General features: G+C 37.6%; 1 long non-coding RNA gene across 1 annotated transcript; it reads right to left on the bottom strand.

The window, feature by feature from the left end:
* Nucleotides 1–1,334: 1,334 nt before the first annotated feature.
* On the bottom strand, nt 1,335–3,783 carry LOC309657219. Its single transcript, XR_014261716.1, has 2 exons — nt 2,168–3,783; nt 1,335–1,965 (listed from the first exon to the last, which is right to left on the bottom strand). It is a non-coding gene; the product is annotated as an uncharacterized lncRNA (long non-coding RNA).
* Nucleotides 3,784–11,741: the final 7,958 nt, after the last annotated feature.

Raw genomic sequence — 11,741 nt, 5'->3', positions numbered from 1 at the left:
GATTTGATTGGCACTTATTATGGGTTACCCACTGTGAAAGATGCTTAATACAATGATGAACAGGACAAACCTGCCCCCTATTCCCTGAAGAACTTAACATTTAGTGCAGAATATTAAATAATTCTGCACAAGGATATTATATTACAATTAACATATATGCTAAAGAGGAAAAATAGAGGTTGCCGTGAATAGCCATGAATATGAAGCCCATTCTCTACCCCCAGAGAAGAAAAATATAATCTTGAAGGAAAAAAGGAACCATAAGTTTAGTTTTGATTTGTAAATCTGTGTCGTACCTAGAACAGGCCCATACATAGTAGTTAAATGCCTGTCAGAGTGAAAAATCAAAGCTGACATACTGACAATACACCCTAACTATGCTAATCAGTGTGTTCTGTCAACACAGCACAGAAATCACGAAGTCCTTCTTCTCGTTGTCACATGGGTATGGTGGTCAGGGAATTACTGAGGAGACTCTCTGTTGGGTAGGATATTAGACATTTATTTTCCATCTGTCTATGCACACAGAGATATTGGCTGTTTGCCTCTGTCAGAAATCAGATTGATCAGTATAGAAGTACTGAAATTAAATGTTTACAGAGGATATCTCTGGTGATTATTAAAAGATTAGAGTCTCCTTAGAGGTTTTAAGTTGGGCCAGATGGTCATCTATATAAAAGCACTAAAGAAATTCTGGGGGAAAAAAGACAATTTAGAAACTTAAGCAGATAATGGTAGGGAAATTGAAAGACCGGGGTGAGGATGCCAGGATTTGGTGAGTCCAGAGGAAAATCATTTTCTTGCTTAAATGCCCCTGAAACCATATTGTTTATGGATACAAGTTGCCTCTGCTTGCAGTTGCTGTTCCTTCTTGCTGGAATCCTTTACTCTGACTCTTTCCCTAGTTATAATGTTTATGTCTTTTAGATCCCAACCCAAGAGACTTTCCTTGAAGACCCTTTATATATTGGACCCTCCCCATGTACTTTCCCACTGCCTTATTTTGTCCTTCCTAACATCACAATGTGCATTTATCTTGTTGATTTGTGTACTTTTAAAGAACCTTTCTCCCCTATTAAAATGTTTCATGAGGACAGGTATCTGTTCTGTGTTGTTTGCTTCTTTAAACTGAAAAGCAATTAAGGAGGTCAAGAGCATTACATAAATATTTATGAAGAAAGGAATGAATGTTGATTGACTATGGAGGGGATTATAAAGATGTCGTTTTACGTTGGTGAAAACCACTTGAATTTTTTAGGCTTATAGAGAAGGAAACTAACTTTTTTCCTTATCTATTCCTTTATTTAACTACTTCTAATAGAAGGGTTTTTGTGTATGTGTGTGCCTCAGTGTACTTCTATTTTCTTTTTTCCTCTGGGCTTTGTTGAGGTATACCTAATATATAAAAATTGTATGTATTTAGCATATACAACATGATTTTTTTGTTTTGTTTTGTTTTTTGAATTGATGAAGTTGTATAGTTTTATTTATTTATTATTTTTTATTTTTTAACTGAAGTATAGTTGATGTACAGGGTTGTGTTAATTACTGCTGTACAGTAGTGACTCAGTCATATATATATTATATGTATTTTTTTTTCATAATGGTTTATCAGATATTGAATATAGTTCCCTGTGCTATACAGTAGGACCTTGTTGTCTATCCATTCTCTATGTAATAGTGTGCATCTGCTAATCCCAGACTCCCAGTTCATCCCTCCCCCACCCCCCTCCCCCTTGGCAACCACCAGTCTATTCTCTATGTCCGTGATTCTGTTTCTGTTTCATAGATAGGTTAATTTGTGTCATATTTTAGATTCCACATGTAAGTGATAACGTATGGTATTTGTCTTTCTCTTTCTGACTTACTTCACTTAGTATGATAATCTCTAGTAACATGATGTTTTGATATATGTGTACATTATGAAATTATTACCACAGTCAAGCTAATTAACATATCCATCACCTCACATAGTTACGATTCTGTGTGTGTGTATGTGTGATGAGGACACTTAAGATCAACTCTCTTAGTAAATTTCAAGTATATGACACAGTATTATTAAATATATTCACCATGCTATACATGACGTCTCCAGAATATTTTTACCTGGAGTAACTGGAGTTTTTTTTCCTAATTGAACTCCTCCGATGCTTAAACTGAAGCTTACTACCTATTGTTCAGTCCTCTGATAAGAATGGCCTCACATAGATAATCACCTTCTTACCTTGCCTTCTTTAAACAGTCCATCTCCCCATCCGTCCCTTATGATGAGGTAGAAGGAGCACTGGACTGTGTTTCAGAAAAAGGAAATGTTAATTTGCCATTGAGATTTTGGTCACAAAATCCCTTCTCTCAGATTTGTCATTTGTGAAATGAAAGAGTTGGACTAGATGATAATGTACAGTGTTTTCTAAGTTTAAGATGCTATGATTCATAGGTATTATATTTAAGTCTTTTATTCCTGCCTCCAGCTGATCTTTTTAAAGGTCAGAATTGGACAACAGATGCTGAAGAAAGGTTTTGGCCAAAGCTCAAGTTGATTGGGAAGGTACTGTCAGTGTTTATATAGGTCTTGGTCTTGCTGAGCTAATGGTAAGAGGAGCCCCAAATTCTCTACATCATATGGGAACCTTAATTGTTAAAATTTGCTCATCTCCATTGAGATGTTTCTGGAAACCCAGACATAGTTTTCAGAATTTTTAGAAGAAGCCATGAATTTGGCCAAAGAGGAAATGCCAAGGAGTGACTTTTTCAGAAAAAGATAACTTTCTAAAAATGAATAAATCAAGAACTTTCATGGTTGTTACCAGAATCCAACTTCTACCAGAAATCTTTCTCTTTTTAACAAAACATTTTGCCATTGATTTAGATGACAGAGAGAAGCAGGAAGGACACCAGTGAAGACAGAGTGTGTAGTAGTTAAGAACTTGAAATCTGGACTTAGATCAGTGTTTAGACCACTTACATCATCTGTAACCTTGGGCAAGTCGTTTAACCTCCCTGAGTCTCATGTTCCTCATCTGTAAAATGTGGTTGACAGTAGTACTGTTATCATAGCTCTACTTGGCTTTTAAATGAGGTAGTATGTGAAAACCTTGCCTGGTTCATTATAAAGTGCTCCGTAAATATTAGCCATGACTCTCTTACTATAATACCTGTAATACTCAACAAATATTTGTAAGCAGCATAAGTAATGAGATTACCAATTCCCTTCTCACCTTCACACACATATTGCTTGTTTAGACTCTAAGCCCTTTAAGAGCAAGGTATACTTGGCAATGTAGTAGTACACCAGCAACTTCCAACATGTTATGAATGATTTTAAAATATGGAAGAGAGAAAACTTGTTATTAGTGGAATTCCCTCACCCAATCTATTTCCTCAAATTGTCCTCTTCACTTCCTGCATCAGAATGTATTTATTCATTGTATTCAACTCATGCTGAATAAAATGTGGACTTACTATTTTTTACTGAGTTCACTGGAGGATACAGTAAAAATATAAGGTCCCATATCTACCCTCAAAGAGCCTACAGTACAGTGGTTTAGAGCACAGGCTTCAAATTATACAGACTTTGTTTGAAATTCTGGCTTCCTTGTCTCTTAGCTACATGATTATGGGAAAATTATTTATTAACTTTGAACCTCAATTTTCTTGTGTGTAAAATGCAAAACCCTCCTTTTAGGTTTTTTATGAATGTAATTCATGTACTGAGTATAACATAATTCTTCTAAAACACTAAGAATTCCTAGCACATAAAAGTACCAATAAATGGCTATTATTATTATTATCAGTAAAAATATAGTGTACATTTTTAAAACACCCCATTTTTGATCATCTCATATATAAAATTATTGACATTTCTACCCCCTTATTGAGTTAGTCTGGGCTAAAAGGCAGGTCAATAATAACAACAAATCCTTCAAATATCAGAGATTTAATACAACAAAATACTATTTCTTGTTGATCCAAAGTCTTCTGTGGTTCCAAAGAACTCCTCAGGTCAGCTGTCCTCTGTACAGTCACTCAGAAATACAAGCTGCAATTCATTTCTCCACCAACTCAACACAAGAGGTACCTGTGGGTCCAGAGTGTGAAATGAGTATCAGGGAGCTCTAGTACTATCTCCCACAACCTTCTCCTCTCCAGTAGACTCTTAGGTGTTCATATTAAACACTTCATGGAAAAATCAGAGAAACTGCTGGTTCTTAGAGAGAGAAAGAGAAAAAATAAAATGGAATGACGGGACATTTGCAGGGATGTTTTATCATTCATGCTAACATCAATTCATTGTTTTCTAGCTGTGCAGAGAGCTTGGCTGAGAAAGCTAACCTTGCTTATTAGGAAGAGTGTCTTCATCATTTCACAGTGTCTTCCATAGGCACAGAACGCAGGAGTAGTGATATACATACTACACTTTTTCCATTCCTGGCTTAAGTAAACATCTTGAATCCACTCTTATGCAGATATTATTTTGAACTATGTTTAATAAATAATGTCAAGGATACCTAAAACAGTAATACAATAAATAAAAAAATAACAAAACTTTATATATCACAAAACATCAACCTCTTTTCAGTGCTGTTTCATGTTTCTACTCCCAGTTAAATTTTAAAACATATTTCAGATGTGATATCATTTTACTACTAAATATTTCAGGACACATTTCTGAGAAAGTTATGCTAACATTGCCACCATGCCATTGTTACATAGAAAGATAACAATAATTTACTAATATCATCTAATTCCCAGTCAATGTTCAAATTTCTCTAATTATCTCAAAAATGTTCTTTTATAGTTACTTTTAAAAATCAAACTATAAACCAGGACCAGTTATAACATTTGGTTGTTATGGGTCCTTGGTCTCTTTTATCCTACAAGCCCTCATTCCATTTTGTTTTTTTTTTTTTGTGATTAGGAACAATTTTTTCTTGTTGTTGTTAGTCATTTAATTTAATTTATTTATTTAATGTCTTTATTGGAGTATAATTGCTTCACAATGTTGTGTTAGTTTCTGCTGAATAAAAAAGTGAATCAGCTATATGTATACATATATCACCATATCTCCTCCCTCTTGATTCTCCCTCCCACCCTCGCTATCCCACCCCTCTAGGTGGTCGCAAAACACCTAGCTGATCTCCCTGTGGATGCGGCTGCTTTCCACTAGCTATCTATTTTACATTTGGTAGTGTATATATGTCCATGACACTCTCTCACTTCATCCCAGCTTACCCTTCCCCCTCCCTGTGTCCTCAAGTCCATTCTACGTCTGCGTCTTTATTCCTGTCCTGCCCCTAGGTTCGTCAGAACCATTTTCTTTTTTTTTTAGATTCCATATATACGTGTTAGCATATGGTATTTGTTTTTCTCTTTCAGACTTAACTTCACTCTGTATGACAGGTTCCAGGTCCAACCACCTCACTACAAATAACTCAATTTCGTTTCTTTTTATGGCTGAATAATATTCCACTGTATATATGTGCCACATGTTCTTTATCCATTCATCTGTCAATGGACACTTAGGTTGCTTCCATGTCCTGGCTACTGTAAATAGAGCTGCAGTGAACATTGTGGTACATGACTCGTTTTGAATGATGGTTTTCTCAGGGTATATGCCCAGTAGTGGGATTGCTGGGTCGTATGGTAGATCTATTTTTAGTTTTCTAAGGAACCTCCATACTGTTCTCCATAGTGTCTGTATCAATTTACATTCCCACCAACAGTGCAAGAGGGTTCCCTTTTCTCCACACCCTCTCCAGCATTTATTGTTTGTAGATTTTTTGATGTTGGCCATTCTAACCAGTGTGAAGTGATACCTCATTGTAGTTTTGATTTTCATTTCTCTAATGATTAGTGATGTTGAGCATCCCTTCATGTGTCTGTTGGCAATCTGTATATCTTCTTGGGAGAAATGTCTATTCAGGTCTTCTGCCCATTTTTGGATTAGTTTTTTTGTTTTTTTGATATTGAGCTGTATGAGCTGCTTGTATATTTTGGAGATTAATCCTTTGTCAATTGCTTTGTTTGAAAATATTTTCTCCCATTCAAGGATTGTCTTTTCGACTTGTTCATGGTTTCGTTTGCTGTGCAAAATCTTTTAAGTTTCATTAGGTCCCATTTGTTTATTTTTGTTTTTATTTCCATTTCTCTAGGAGGTGGGTCAAAAAGAATCTTGCTGTGATTTATGTCATGGAGTGTTCTGCCTATGTTTTCCTCTGAGAGTTTTATAGTGTCTGGCCTTACCTTTAGGCCTTTAATCCATTTTGAGTTTATTTTTGTGTATAGTGTTAGGAAGTGTTCTAATTTCATTCTTTTACATGTAGCTGTCCAGTTTTCCCAGCACCACTTATTGAAGAGGCTGTCTTTTCTACATTGTATATTCTTGCCTCCTTTATCAAGATAAGGTGACCATATGTGCGTGGGTTTATCTCTGGGGTTTCTATCCTGTTCCATTGATCTATATTTCTGTTTTTGTGCCAGTACCAAACTGTCTTGACTACTGTAGCTTTGTAGTATAGTCTGAAGTCAGGGAAACTGATTCCGCCAGCTCCATTTTTCTTTCTCAAGATTGCTTTGGCTATTCGGTGTCTTTTGTGTTTCCATACAAATTGTGCAATTTTTTGTTCTAGTTCTGTGAAAAATGCCATTGGTAGTTTGATAGGGGTTGCACTGAATCTGTAGATTGCTTTGGGTAGTATAGTCATTTTCACAATGTTGATTCTTCCAATCCAAGAACATGGTATATCTCTGCATCTTTTGTATCATCTTTAACTTCTTTCATCAGTTTCTTATACTTTTCTGCATACAGGTCTTTTGTCTCCTTAGGTAGGTTTATTCCTAGGTATTTTATTCTTTTTGTTGCAATGGTAAATGGGAGTGTTTTCTTAATTTCACTTTCAGATTTCTCGTCATTAGTGTATAGGAATGCAAGAGATTTCTGTGCAGTAATTTTGTATCTTGCTACTTTACCAGATTCATTGATTAGCTCTAGTAGTTTTCTGGTAGCATCTTTAGGATTCTCTATGTATAGTAATCATGTCATCTGCAAACAGTGACAGCTTTACTTCTTTTCTGATTTGGATTCCTTTTACTTCTTTTTCTTCTCTGACTGCTGTGGCTAAAACTTCCAAAACTATGTTGAATAATAATGGTGAAAGTGGGCATTCGTGTCTTGTTTCTGATCTTAGTGGAAATGGTTTCAGTTTTTCACCATTGAGAACAATGTTGGCTGTGGGTTTGTCATATATGGCCTTTATTATGTTGAGGTAAGTTCCGTCTACGCCTACTTTCTGGAGGGTTTTTATCATAAATGGGTGTTGAATTTTGTCAAAGCTTTTTCTACATCTATTGAGATGATTGTATGGTTTTTATCCTTCAGTTTGTTAATATGTTGTATCACATTGTTTCATTTCTGTATATTGTAGAATCCTTGCATTCCTGGGACAAACCCCACTTGATCATGGTGTATGATCCTTTTAATGTGCTGTTGGATTCTGTTTGCTAGTATTTTGTTGAGGATTTTTGCATCTGTGTTCATTATTGATATTGGTCTGTAGTTTTTTTTTTTTGTGATATCTTTCACTGGTTTTGGTATCAGGGTGATGGTGGCCTCATTGAATGAGTTTGGGAGTGTTCCTCCCTCTGCTATATTTTGGAAGAGTTTGGGAAGGATAGGTGTTAGCTCTTCTCTGAATGTTGATAGAATTTGCCCGTGAAGCCATCTGGTCCTGTTCTTTTTTTTGTTGGAAGATTTTTCATCACAGTTTCAATTTCAGTGCTTGTGATTGGTCTGTTCATATTTTCTATTTCTTCCTGGTTCAGTCTTGGAAGGTTGTGCCTTTTAAAGAATTTGTCCATTTCTTCCAGGTTGTCCATTTTATTGGCATATAGTTGCTTGTAGTAATCTCTCATGATCCTTTGTATTTCTGCAGTGTCTGTTGTTACTTCTCCTTTTTCATTTCTAAATCTATTGACTTGAGTCTTCTCCCTTTTTTTCTTGATGAGTATGGCTAATGGATTATCAGTTTTGTTTATCTTCTCAAAGAACCAGCTTTTAGTTTTATTGACCTTTGCTATCGTTTTCTTCATTTCTTTTTCATTTATTTCTGATCTGATCTTTATGATTTCTTTCCTTCTGCTAACTTTGGGTTTTGTTGTTCTTTCTCTAATTGATGTAGGTGTAAAGTTAGATTGTTTATTTGAGATTTTTCTTATTTCTTGAGGTAAGATTGTATTGTTATAAACTTCCCTCTTAGAACTGCTTTTGCTGCATCCCATACATTTTGGGTCCTTGTGTTTTCATTTTTTTCTAGGTATTTTTTGATTTCCTCTTTGATTTCTTCAGTGATCTTTTGGTTATTTAGTAGTGTATTGTTTAGCTTCCATGTGTTTGTATTTTTTACAGTTTTTTGCCTGTAATTGATATCTAGTCTCATATCGTTGTGGTCAGAAAAGATACTTGATATGATTTCAGTTTTCTTAAATTTACCAAGGCTTGATTTGTGACCCAAGATATGGAACATTCTCCAGAATAGATCATGAGCACTTGAAAGAAAGTGTATGTTGTTGTTTTTCGATGGAATGTCCTATAAATATCAATTAAATCTATCTGGTCTATTGTGTCACTTAAAGCTTGTGTTTCCTTATTTATTTTCATTTTCGATGATCTGTCCATTGGTGAAAATGAGGTGTTAAAGTCCCCTACTATGATTGTGTTACTGTTGATTTACCCTCTTATGGCTGTTAGTATTTACCTTATGTATTGAGGTTCTCCTATGGTGGGTGCATAAATATTTACAGTTGTTATATCTTCTTCTTGGTTTGATCCCTCGATCATTATGTAGTGTCCTTCTTTGTCTCTTGTAATAGTCTTTATTTTAAAGTCATTTTGCCTAATATGAGAATTGCTACCCCAGCTTTCTTTTGATTTCCATTTGCATGGAATATCTTTTTCCATCCCCTCACTTTCAGTCTGTATGTGTCCCTAGGTCTGAAGTGGGTCTCTTGTAGACAGCATATATACAGGTCTTGTTTTTGTTTCCATTCAGCCAGTCTGTGTCTTTTGGTTGGGGCATTTAATCCAGTTACATTCAAGGTAATTATCTATATGTATGTTCCTATTACCATTTTCTTAATTGTTTTGGGTTTGTTATTGTAGGTCTTTTCCTTCTCTTGTGTTTCCTCCCTAGAGGTGTTTCCTGCCTAGAGAAATTCCTTTAGCATTTGTTGTGAAGCTGGTTTGGTTGTGGTGAATTCTCTTAACTTTTGCTTGTCTGTGAAGGTTTTAATTTCTCTGTTGAATCTGAATGATATCCTTGATGGGTAGAGTAATCATGTTTGTAGGTCTTTTCCTTTCATCACTTTAAGTATGTCCTGCCACACTCTTGTGGCTTGCAGAGTTTCTGCTGAAACACCCACTGTTAACCTTATGGGAATTCCCTTGTTGTTATTTGTTGCTTTTCCCTTGCTGTTTTTATTATTTTTTCTTTGTATTTAATTTTTGATATTTTGATTAATATGTGTCTTGGCGTGTTTCTCCTTGGATTTATCCTGTATGGGACTCTCTGTGCTTCCTGGACTTGATTGACTATTTCCTTTCCCATATTAGGGAAGTTTTCAACTATAATCTCTTCAAATATCTTCTCAGACCCTTTCTTTTTCCATTCTTCTTCTGGGACCCCTATAATTTGAATGTTTGGTGTGTTTAATGTTGTCCCCAAGGTTTCTGAGACTGTCCTCAATTCTTTTCATTCTTTTTTCTTTATTCTGCTGTGTGGTAGTTATTTCCACTGTTTTATCTTCCAGGTCACTTATCCATTCTTCTGCCTCAATTATTCTGCTGTTGATCCCTTCTAGAGAATTTTAAATTTCATTTATTGTGTTGTTCATCATTATTTGTTTGCTCTTTAGTTCTTCTAGGTCCTTGTTAAACGTTTCTTGTATTTTCTCCATTCTATTTCAAGGTTTTGGATGATCTTTACTATCATTATTCTGAATTATTTTTCTGGTAGACTGCCTATTTCCTCTTCATTTGTTTGGTCTGGTGGGTTTTTACCTTGCTCCTTCATCTGCTGCATATTTCTCTGTCTTCCCATTTTGCTTACCTTACTGTGTTTGGGGTCTCCTTTCCACAGGCTGCAGGTTCGTCTTTCCCATTGTTTTGCATGTCTGCCCCCAGTGGGTAAATTTGCTTCAGTGGCTTCTGTAGGCTCCCTGGTGGAGTGGACTGGGTACTGGTGCCTGTGTTCTGGTAGGCGGGACTGGATGTTGTCTTTCTGGTGGGGAGGGCTGCATCCAGTGGTGTGTTTTGGAGTGTCTGTGAACTTAGTATGATTTTAGGCAGCCTGTCTGCTAATGGGTGGGTTTGTGTTCCTGTTTTGCTAGTTGTTTGGCATGGGGCATCCAGCACTGGAGCTTGCTGGCCATTGGGTAGAGCTGGGTGTTAGTGTTGAGATAGAGATCTCTGGGAGAGCTCTCACCAGTTGATATTATGTGGAGCTGGGAGGTCTCTGGTGGTCCAGTTTCCTGAACTCGTCTCTCCCACCTCAGAGGCTCAGGCCTGACACTTGACTGGAGTACCAAGACCCTGTCAGCCACATGGCTCAGAAGAGATGGGGGAAATATAGAAGAAAAAAAACCTTTTTTTAATAAAATAAAGTAATTAAAAAAATATTATTATAATAAAAAATTTAAAAGTAATAAAAGAGCAAAGACACCAGTAAACAAATCCACCAATGATAACAAGCTCTAAAAACTACAGTAAGATAAACATAAAAATCAGAAACAAGTCAGTCGCAGACAACAAACCCCAAGTCTACAGTTGCTTCCAAATTCCACCACCTCAATTTTGGGTTGATTCGTTGTCCATTGAGGTAATCCACAGATGCAGGGTACATCAGGCTGACTGTGGGGATTAAATCTGCTGCTGCTGAGGCTGCACGGAGAAATTTCCCTTCCTCTTCTTTGTTCCCACAGCTCCTGGGGTTCAGCTTTGGTTTTGGCCTCACCTCTGCATGTAGGTTGCTCTCAGGCTTCTGTTCCCACCCAGACAGGACGGAGTTAAAGCAGCAGCTGATGAGGGGGCTCTGGCTCACTCAGGCCGGGGGGAGGAAGGGGTATGGTAGTTATAATTGGAATGCAGGGTGAGCCTGGGGCTGCAGAGGCCAGCATGACATTGGAACAGCCTGAGCCACACTGTGTGTTCTCCCGGGGAAGTTGTCCCTGGATCACGGGACCCTTGCAGTGGTGACCTGTGCAAGCTCCTGGGGGTGTGTGGATAGTGACCTGTGCTTGCACACAGGCTTCTTGGTGGCTGCAGCAGCAGTGTTAGTGGTCCATGTCTGTCTCTGGTGTCCAAGCTGATAGCCACAGCTAGTGCCCATCTCTGGAGCTCGTTTAGGCAGTTCTCTGCCTTCTGTGGGCAGACAGGGAAGGAATCCACTCTCCTCACACACCCTGAAACAATGGTCTCTTGCCTCTTAGGCAGGTCCAGAGTTTTTCTCGGGCTCCCTCCCGGCTAGCTGTGGCACACTAGCCCGCTTCAGGCTGTGTTCACGCAGCCAACCCCAGTCCTCTCCCTGGGATCTGACCTCCGAAGCCCGAGCCTCAGCCCCCAGCCCCCACCCGCACTGGCGGGTGAGCAGACAAGCCTCTCAGGCTGGTGAGTGCTGGTCGGCACTGATCCTCTGTGCAGGAATCTCTCCTCTTTGCCCTCTGCACAGCTGTTGCTGCTTTCTCCTCCA

The sequence above is a fragment of the Balaenoptera physalus genome, assembly GCF_965194825.1.
Source record: "Balaenoptera physalus genome assembly, chromosome: 3".
Taxonomy (NCBI): Eukaryota; Metazoa; Chordata; class Mammalia; order Artiodactyla; family Balaenopteridae; genus Balaenoptera; species Balaenoptera physalus.
The sequence above is the reverse complement of the archived record's forward strand: the minus strand, read 5'-3'. Positions and strand labels throughout refer to the sequence as shown.